Raw genomic sequence first — 9,977 nt, 5'->3', positions numbered from 1 at the left:
AACTCAGAGACATGATGAGTGTCATACCATGGACGAGAATGCTGGAAGGGAAGGGAGCATGTGAAGGGTGGGCGCTACTCAAACAAGAGTTATTGCATGCTCAATTAATGACTATCCCAGAAAGACGAAAACACTGCAGGAGCTCTAAGAAGCCTATTTGGATGAACAGAGAACTTGAAGATGAAGAAGAAGAACTAAGAAAGAAAAGGAAAATGTTCAGGAAATGGAGGGAAGGACAGAGCTCTAAAGAAGAGTACCTACAGGTTACTAGGCACTGTAGATCAATCATCAGAAAGGCCAAAGCTGAGAGTAAGCTAGGACTGGCCAGGGAAGCCCATTGTAACAAGAAAAGATTTTTCAGTTATGTGAGGAGCAAACGTAAAGTAAAGGAGGCAATAGGCCCACTGTTGGGTACGGATGGAAAAACTCTAACGGAAGATGCAGAGAAAGCAGAAAGGCTTAGTGCCTATTTTACATCTGTTTTTCCCACAGGTCAAAGTGTTTAGGCACATCTAGAGATGGCCGTAGCCAAAGGATAGTGTCTGGTTGGCAGGTTAACATGGATACAGAGGTTGTCGAGAGGCATTTAGCTGCACTGGATGAGTTCAAATCCCCTGGTACTCAAAGAACTTTCCAGAGAACTTGCACAGCCCTTGTCCATCATCTTCGGAACCTCTTTAAGGACTGGAGATGTCCCGGAGGACTGGAAGAGAGCAAACGTTATTCCAATCTTCAAAAAAGGGAGGAAGGATGACCCGGGAAACTACAGACCAGTGAGTCTGACCTCTGTTGTGGGGAAGATAATGAAGCAGATATTAAAGGGAGCGATCTGCAAACACCTGGAGGACAATTTGGTGATCCAAGGAAGTCAGCATGGATTTGTCTCCAACAGGTCCTGCCAGACCAACCTAGTTTCCTTTTTTGACCAAGTAACAGGTTTGCTGGATCGGGGAAATTCGGTTGATGTCATTTACTTGGATTTTAGTAAAGCTTTTGACAAGGTTCGCCATGATGTTCTGATGGATAAGTTGAAGGACTGCAATCTGGGTTTTCAGATAGTTAGGTGGATAGGGAATTGGTTAGAGAACCGCACTCAAAGAGTTGTTGTCAATGGTGTTTCATCAGACTGGAGAGAGGTGAGTAGCTGGGTACCTCAGGGCTCGGTGCTCGGCCCAGTACTTTTTAACATATTTATTAATGATCTAGATGAGGGGGTGGAGGGACTACTCATCAAGTTTGCAGATGACATCAAATTGGGAGGACTGGCAAATACTCCGGAAGATAGAGACAGAGTTCAACGAGATCTGAACACAATAGAAAAATGGGCAAATGAGAACAAGATGCAATTTAATAAAGATAAGTGTAAAGTTCTGCATCTGGGTCAAAAAAATGAAAAGCATGCCTACTGGATGGGGGATACGTTTCTAGGTAACACTGTGTGTGAACGAGACCTTGGGGTACTTGTGGATTGTAAACTAAACATGAGCAGGCAGTGTGATGCAGCGGTAAAAAAGGCAAATGCCATTTTGGGCTGTATCAACAGAGGCATCACATCAAAATCACAAGATGTCATAGTCCCATTGTATACGGCACTGGTCAGACCACACCTGGAGTACTGTGTGCAGTTCTGGAGGCCTCACTTCAAGAAAGACGTAGATAAAATTGAAAGGGTTCAGAGGAGAGCGACGAATATGATCTGGGGCCAAGGGACCAAGCCCTATGAAGATAGGTTGAGGGACTTGGGAATGTTCAGCCTGGAGAAAAGGAGGTTGAGAGGGGACATGATAGCCGTCTTTAAGTATTTGAAAGGTTGTCCCTTGGAGGAGGGCAGGATGCTGTTTCTGTTGGCTGCAGAGGAGAGGACACGCAGTAATGGGTTTAAACACGCAGTAATGGGTTTAAGTACAACGATATAGGCTAGATATCAGGAAAAAAAATTTCACAGTCAGAGTAATTCAGCAGTGGAATAGGCTGCCTAAGGAGGTGGTGAGCTCCCCCTCACTGGCAGTCTTCAAGCAAAGGTTGGATACACACTTTTCTTGGATGCTTTAGGATGCTTAGGGCTGATCCTGTGTTGAGCTGGGGGTTGGACTAGACGGCCTGTATGGCCCCTTCCAACTCTGTAATTCTATGATTCTATACTTACAGTCACATAATCCCTATTAAAATAAATTGTGAGGAATGTGGATACACAAGTTACATAAGTTTAGCATGCATAGTGAGATAAAAAAACCTTTGTCCTTGTTGAGTCCAGGGTATGTCAAAGTATTGAGTGTTGTAATAACTTGTATTTCTGCAATCTCCCTTTCTAGCCTGTTCTTGAAGTTCCTTTGTAATAAAACAGCTACTTTCAGGTCCCTTATAGAATGTCCTGAAAGGTTGAAGTGTTCCCCTACAGGTTTTTCAGTCTTGTGGCTTTTGACGTCAGACTTGTGTCCATTAATTCTTTGGCGGAGGAACCTGTTTGCTCTATGTAGAGAACAGAGAGACAATGTTCTATGGCATTTTTCTATGGAGAGGTCCCTTTGCTGGTCTGGGGAGGAATCTGCGACATATGGTTGCAGTGATCATAGGTTCATACATTCTTTTTGTGTCAACTAAATAAGTGTTTCTAGAAGGATATTTGCAAGCAACAAGTGGAACTGTCAGGGGTCAAACTAGAAGTTAAGGGATCCCTGGAGATGTCACTTTCATTTTAGCTTTGGAATGCCCTCACTTTACAAATGCCATAAAGGTCTAATCTCATTTGGGATCCGTGTTTGGGTTCCTCCTCATGATGTTTCCTAGACATTAAATGCTCTAGGATCTGGGTTTTTGAAAATGGAGGATGGGGGAGCCCCTCCTTTCACTGTACTGTGGCACATTGATGAGTAGGATTGACACCCCCCCCAATGAAGAAACTGTGTTTGTTATGGTTGTGTTGTGTGTTGGATAGTGACAGGGAAATGCTAGGCTTGTGAGTCACAACTGGTGTGCATTAGTCAGCAACTTCCATATACGAAGACATTGCCAGAATGCTGCTCCATGATTGGTGATTGTGGGCATGGCCACTATGGACTCCAGGGCAATTGACACATTCTCAGCTTCCTGAGATGGATTCTTTTTGTTTTGGAATTTCTTTTATCTTCTAAGAGAACACTGACCAGCTATATTGATAGATTCAAGTGGGTAGCCATGTTGGTCTGAAGCAGCACAACAAAACAAAATCAGAATCTTTGTTGGTCTTAAAGGTGCCACTGGACTCTGAGTTTGTTTTGTTCAGCTATATTGAGGTCTCACTGCATTTGTGGTACACCAGCATTGGAAGGCTTAAAATAGGGCTGCCCATAACCTAGCATATAACTGGCACATGGCCAATAGACTGGAAAAGGTCCGTTTTTATCCCATTACTAAAGAAAGGTGATGCTTGCATCTGCTCAAACTATCGTATATCCCTGATCTCCCATGCAAGTAAAATCTTATTGAAGATCATTCAGAACCGTCTCAAATCAACCATTGATGCTCAGCTACTGGATGTCCAGGCTCATTTTCAACATGGTTGTGGCACCCAAGACCACATTGCAAATTTGTGCTGGATTCTTGAAAAAAAACATGAATATCAAAAGGCCATCTATATATGCTTTATTGAGTATTCTAAAGTGTCTGACTGTGTTGATCACAAGAAGCTATGGGATGCCTTACATGAATTGGGAGTGTTGTCCCACTTAACCTACCTCGTCAGTTCATTGTACACCAACCAGGAGGCCACAGTACAAACAATATATGGAGACACTGATTGGTTCAAGGTCAGCCAAGGAGTGAGACAAGGGTGTATCTTATCACCCTTTCTTTTTAACCTTTATACAGAGGTCATTATGTGGAAGCTTAATCTGGAAGAATCTACGATCAGAGTCAAAATTGGAGGTCATAACATCAATAATCTCCGCTAGGCAGATGATACAACACTCCTTGCTGAATTGGAGCGTGATCCGAAGACCCTGATAAAGAGACTAAAAGAAGAAAGTGAAAAGATGGGAATATACCTAAATATTAAAAGGACTAAGATCATGACAACTACTGGCAGTAGCATCAATGTCTCGATTGACAATGAGAACATTGAATGTATTGATGATTTCATCTTTCTTGGCTCTATGATCAAACAAAGAACCTTTAACTTGATCTAGGCTACAACCAGTAATCAATGCAGCTGCCTCAGCACTGGCCTGGGCAGCAGTCTGTCTTTTCCTCCTGTGGCTGCATTTTCCTTAGTGAATGTTCCAAGATAGCTTGCTGTTGCCTCCCTCTGGGTAGTAGGTGACCATGGACTTTATTGGTGGCTTTCCTTCTTAGTGATGACCAGCGCCAATCCTGCTTAGTTTCCTGAGGGAAATGACAACTTCAGAAGGTGGGCTGGATGGTATCATATTCCTGATAAATTTCTTCCCCTCTTCAGACTCTGTCCTTCCAGGCTTAACCCCAAATCTCCAGGAATTTCTTAAACCAGGGCAACCCTTCACCAAAAGCATCTTTGGGAGGTTTGCTCTTGACCAATATTTTTCCAGACTAAAATATGGCTACTGCACAATAACCCAAAAAGAATTGTAGGCAATGTAGTGTGTTTTGAATTTGCACCAGGAATGAAGTGTGTGTTGATATATGTGTGTATGGAGCACTAGGAATGTGATCTGGGAGCTAAGGGAGTGGTAGCCCAAAAGGGTTTGGTCACTATCTCTGTATCTTAGTTACCTTCTCTAAAACAGAAATTAATTCTCAAGAAGTTCAGGCAACACAAAATAGTTGCAAAGTGCTTTGAGTATCAATAAAATTCTAGAATGTATAATGAGTTTAAAGGCTAAATCATGAGACTGTGAACTGAAATTTAAAATTCTGGATTTCACCAAAATATGGAAATAAATATAAAACAAAGAGTTAATCAAGCTCTTCCTGTTTTCAAAGGACAATTGTATTTAGTGGCTACAGCACTTCTGTTTAGGATACTTGGATTTCTTGCATGAACATGGTCAAGTCAGTTAATATATAGTAATTCATTCTGCCCTTGTACTAAAAATTAATAAGTTATTTGACACTTAAAAGCTATGAAGAAGATTTGTATAGGAAGTTATATGTTTTCACAGTTATGTTTTCCCTGAAGCCCATAAAATTTAATATTAATAGTCATTATTAAACACATCGTATTCCATACCACCATAACGAGGGCACAGTTCCCTTGTATCCCAGAATTTATGTTGTAAAGACTCTAGAAATGAGATTGCTGTGCTGGATTGAAAGCTTATTTCTGCCTGCAGAAAGACATTCCCCCCTTGCAGAAGAGGGTGGAATGTTTTTGGAGTTCTCCCCTCCCACAATAGACCTCCCCTGCATCATGTTCAGAGCTGTTCCTTGGGTCTGGGTGGGAGGGGTGCAGTCAGTTTCCAATGGTCAAAGGAAAGTTCTTTTTCATGATACTCATGATTTGTACATCCACACTGCTTTCTCATATCAATCAGACAGCTTTCTAATAGCTGCCTCTTATTTGTTCCTATTACCTATTATGATTCTAAAACATTTTGACATTTTTGAGTTGAGATATACAATTTAGGTTTCTCTGTATGGTTTCTCGTAGCTGCCCATGGGCACAAACCTGCTGCCTATGGTGCTGTGTTCATGATGATCTTCACTAGGGAACACTGTGGCTATTCAATCAGAAATGTGCCTTGCAGGTACTCAAGGGTGTCTGAGGTAGGTAAGTTGGCCAGGCATTCATGTTTGTGTTGCAGTTCTCAGTAGGTGTAGGTCATGATTGTCCTAGTTGTTCAGTCCAAACTGTTAAATAAGTTCTTGCTGCAGTATGCCAACAAACGCTGATAACATCACCTAACTGAATGCATGATAGGGCATAGCCCAGTGCAGATGCAAAGCTGGACCTGGAAGCCTGCATGTTAAACCATCTGACAGAAGCACCATGAACCCCTTAACAGTTCATTCAGTGTACTGGATGGTTTAGATAGGGATATAAGTAAAAATGCAGAGCCTTATCCCAAGGAGCTTTAATGTTAATGTCTCCAGTATAGAATGAATCAAGAAGCACTGAGAGAGACACGGCTGGCGGGAAGAATAATTGTAAATGTAGATATATGTATTTAAGCTTTATTGCAGTCGCTCTGTTCAATGTGTTTATAGCCTCTTGCTTTCATGTGAAGTCTTTCCTCAGATGCCAGAAAACATTCCAGGAGGCTCCTGACTGATATAAGCATGAATGGTCCCAAGCAGACTATCTTAAGTGCCTTTCCACTGTGGTGTGGGATTTGGATAGTCATCAATGCCAACATCCATCTGCAAAGACCCAGTTGAGCTCTGCATCTTGTCAGAGCAACTTGACTACCATGAAGCTGTCCCTCTATGGATCCTGCTTACCACCTCTCCAGCATTCTGCTCCTTGAGTAACTTGCTACCATCTGTTCTTGTTACCAGTCAACAGCTGCCACTGCTTGCCATCAGCTGCCATATTGATTCAAGATGGCTCCCTTGGGTTTCGCTCAATACCTCTGAGCTCTGCTATAAGAGGACATGCAGTACAGCTATAAATCATACAGAATATGAAAGGTTGGCAGTCAATCATTTCATATCAGCCTGGGTTTAAGATATCCTGATGAGAGCAACTTTTATACATATTTGTTTCCATAATAGGCTCTATTCACTATCAAATCTCCAGTTAACAACAAATAATGAAGTACTGAATTCCATTAGCTCCTCTCTCATACTAAAATCAAGATATAGAAACATAAGTTTCTTTTGGATAAGACCAAAAGTCTTAGTCCAGCATGCTGTTCTCCATAGTGGCCAACCAGATGCGCTGGAAGGCTGACAAACAGACCCACAGAGGCTAAAGTCTTACCCCATGGTAGTCTCCCTAGACCTTGATCTATCACAGAAGGAAAGGGTTGAGCCTTGAAATAGGTTGTGCAAATACAGCTGGGAGCTTTTCATGTGTTGTCTTTCTGTGAAAGCCATGGGGTGAATGCCATTTTAAATATAGCTTTGTGTCATATAAAACTGGATTTCCTCCAGATTATATGTTGGTGCAGAAGCTGATTTCTTTCTACTAAGTCAGCAGGCCTGACAAAAAGTATCTAAGTGGTGCTTTGGTGATGTAGTCTCATTTGATAATTCATTTTCCTTGTCTAGACAGTCATTTGACTAGAACTCTTAGCATGGAGGGGCAAGTGGCAGCAGCAAACTCTCCCCTGCAGTTTTCTGAACTAAATAAATGCACGTCCCATGAATGTTTACCTCACTTTATTGAAATAAATAAGCAAACCATCTTGTTCACGCTCTCAGGGAACATAACCTTCTGCATGTCAGTGGGGCAGGAGACAAGAGAGGGATGGGAGAAGCAAATGAAATAAGAGATGGGAACTATCCACTGTAGTTGCACACACTTGGTCATTTCAGCCATGGATGAGAATTATGATGTTCAGGCTCCAAGGAAACTGTGGGATTTAATATGAGATTTCTAGCCTCAGGAAAAGTTGGGAATCTCAAGGTTCATGCTTGATACTGATGCTATTTTTAAAAACTTTCTTTGTACCCTCTCAAGACTAGTGTTCATTTTATAGTCAAGTAAAAAACCTTCTCAAAGTACCAGATCACTTCACAGCCTGGCATGAGATGTTGGCATCATATGGATAGTTTATGGGAAATCAGTAATTGAATTTCAACCGCTTTGATAAATCATATCACCCCATTACACAATGGAGGGGAAGGGAGAAGGGTAACATATTCAAAAAGTTGTAAAATTGATGGCTTTGCCATAACAGTTCACCATATACAATCCAGTGATTGCACAGGGTTGGCTGCTTTCCCTCTCCCCACAACTTGAGAAAGCTAAGCTCTGTGATGCCTAGTGGAGCTATAAACAGAACAGTCACAATCATTTTAAAAATGCTGATAGGCAAGGAACTCAGTCCAAGCAAATGCATAAAGTGGGCCATAAAGAATATTCACACTACAGCGTAAAGAGGTCTGGAGAGAGAACAGACAGACAGATGAGGTGGAGGTAGACATGCGAGAGGTTTATTCCTTCTAAATGACAGTGGCATGTGAAAGAGATTCTTAAATGAAACTACTTATGAAGTTGAATAAAACTGCTTGTGAAGTTGAAGAACAAGCAAAATAAAGTTCATTTTAATCAGTGTGCGTGTGTGTGTGGGGAAGCCCATGATCTGCAGGCCACCTTCCCCTCCCCTGGAGCTATTTTCAGTCTACAGAATGTTACTCTTTGGGAATAATCAAGGTACTCACATGGACTGATAACCTTGTAGGTTGGGTGCAACACATTATTAGTTTGTTCCTTAACCCTAAGGAATATATGTGTGAACATATGTGAGGCTGCCTTATACTGAATCAGACGATTGGTCCCTCAAAGTCAGTATTGTCTCCTCAGATTTGGAGTAGTTCTGCAGGGTCTCAGGTGTTCTTTCACATCATATTACTTGGTCCTTTCAACTGGAAATGCTAGGAATGGAACCTGGGATCTTTTGCATGCCAAGCAAATTCACTAAGATGGAGTCCCTTTTCAAATAATAAACTTGCCAGGTGTTGCACCAGTTGGAAGGAGAGGGTGGGGAAGATCAGCATTTTAGCCTAGCAATTTGTCAGATCCAACCCAATATTTCATTTTCCTAGACTGAAGCACCCTTCTAGCCTACTTATTATAAGCACTTGGGGCAAAGCCCATTGTATCCAGGAATACAATGGGTGCTAGAGCTTGGTGGCAGAAAGAGGAAGGAAAGGAGTTGTCCAGTCTGTAAGGACATGGGGTTGAATGTGTGTGTTGTGTGGGAGGTTGTGGTGGCGTGGTGGCAAATGAGGGCATGGGTGTGGAGAGATGGGTGTCAAGAACCTGTGATTTGGAATGTTTGTTGAGTTTGGGAGAGGACTGACCTTTGGGTATTGTGGCACAGTGGTTGCAGATGAGCTTTCCAGAGCTATATCTTCAGATATGTGAAGGGAAAAATAGGCTGGAGACTCTTCTTAGGGGGAAATTACGTGGCAACCAATTCCAGGTGGGGCCTGGAGAGCTCCTGAAATTACAGCTCATCTACAGTTTATAAAGATCAGCTCCCCAGGCAGAAAGGGCTACTTTGGACAGAGTTGTGGTGAAGAAGAAACATTTAAGGTCTCCCACACAGATTGTTGTTGAATTGAAAGACTTGAGGCCTACTGCACACGGTTATTGTGCAGATGAGACAGGAGACAAAAGAACCTCCACAACAGCATCCAGTTTCATCTGCAGAATAACGCTGTGCAGTAGGCCTCAAATCTGCTGAGAGTTGAGAAGAAGAAATACACATGGCTTGGCTGTGTCTAACCCCCGGCGAGAGCAGTATTTTAAGTGAAAAGGGGCTGTTTGGCAGAAGGGGAAAGCTCCCCCCTCTAAAGGAATGTCCTCACCCATGCCCTCGGACTCCCCTGCATTGCTCTCAGAAATACTTCTCTCCCCTCAGTCAGGGGCTGTCAGAGGCTCCTTCACAGCAGACCTGAAGGGAAGGGGAGGGAGCACACTCACCAGCCTCCTGCCGGCTCTGTCAGTGTTCTGAGGCAAAGGGACGGAAGTTACAGACAGTTAGGGCAGCCTTGGGGTGAAAAGGGCTGGTGCAGCCTGTCCAAGCCTCTGTTCTCACCCCCCCTTGGCAGCCCTACTGACCTCCTCTCACTGCAGTGGTCAGGGACAGACTGGCAGCGATGCCTCCAGATTGCCCCTAGGTGGGCAGTCCCTGTCAGAACTTTGGCCCAGTGGCCCAATGATTGGGCCAAAGTCCTGAGCGGGTGTGATCTGTCTGAGGCAGGTCCCAATCAGGACGTGCTTTGCGTGTCACAGTTGGGCCCTGCCTCTGACAGGCCATGCCCACTCTCCGCCCACTTAGCCCTTCGTGAATTATATAACAGCTCCCACTGTTACAGATGAGATACCATATCATAACTTTTTCTTAGCTTAA

General features: G+C 43.1%; 1 long non-coding RNA gene across 2 annotated transcripts; it reads left to right on the top strand.

The window, feature by feature from the left end:
- The first annotated feature begins 4,264 nt into the window (after positions 1–4,264).
- Positions 4,265–6,581, top strand: LOC143831176 (uncharacterized). Of its 2 annotated transcripts, none has more exons than XR_013228758.1 (2): positions 4,265–4,384; positions 6,180–6,581. It is a non-coding gene; the product is annotated as an uncharacterized LOC143831176 (long non-coding RNA). The 2 variants fall into 2 exon arrangements; XR_013228757.1 differs by lacking the exon at positions 4,265–4,384 and adding an exon at positions 5,681–5,718.
- The last annotated feature ends 3,396 nt before the right edge of the window (positions 6,582–9,977 follow it).

This window comes from Paroedura picta, chromosome 3 (assembly GCF_049243985.1).
Source record: "Paroedura picta isolate Pp20150507F chromosome 3, Ppicta_v3.0, whole genome shotgun sequence".
NCBI classification, from domain to species: domain Eukaryota; kingdom Metazoa; phylum Chordata; class Lepidosauria; order Squamata; family Gekkonidae; genus Paroedura; species Paroedura picta.
The sequence above is the reverse complement of the archived record's forward strand: the minus strand, read 5'-3'. Positions and strand labels throughout refer to the sequence as shown.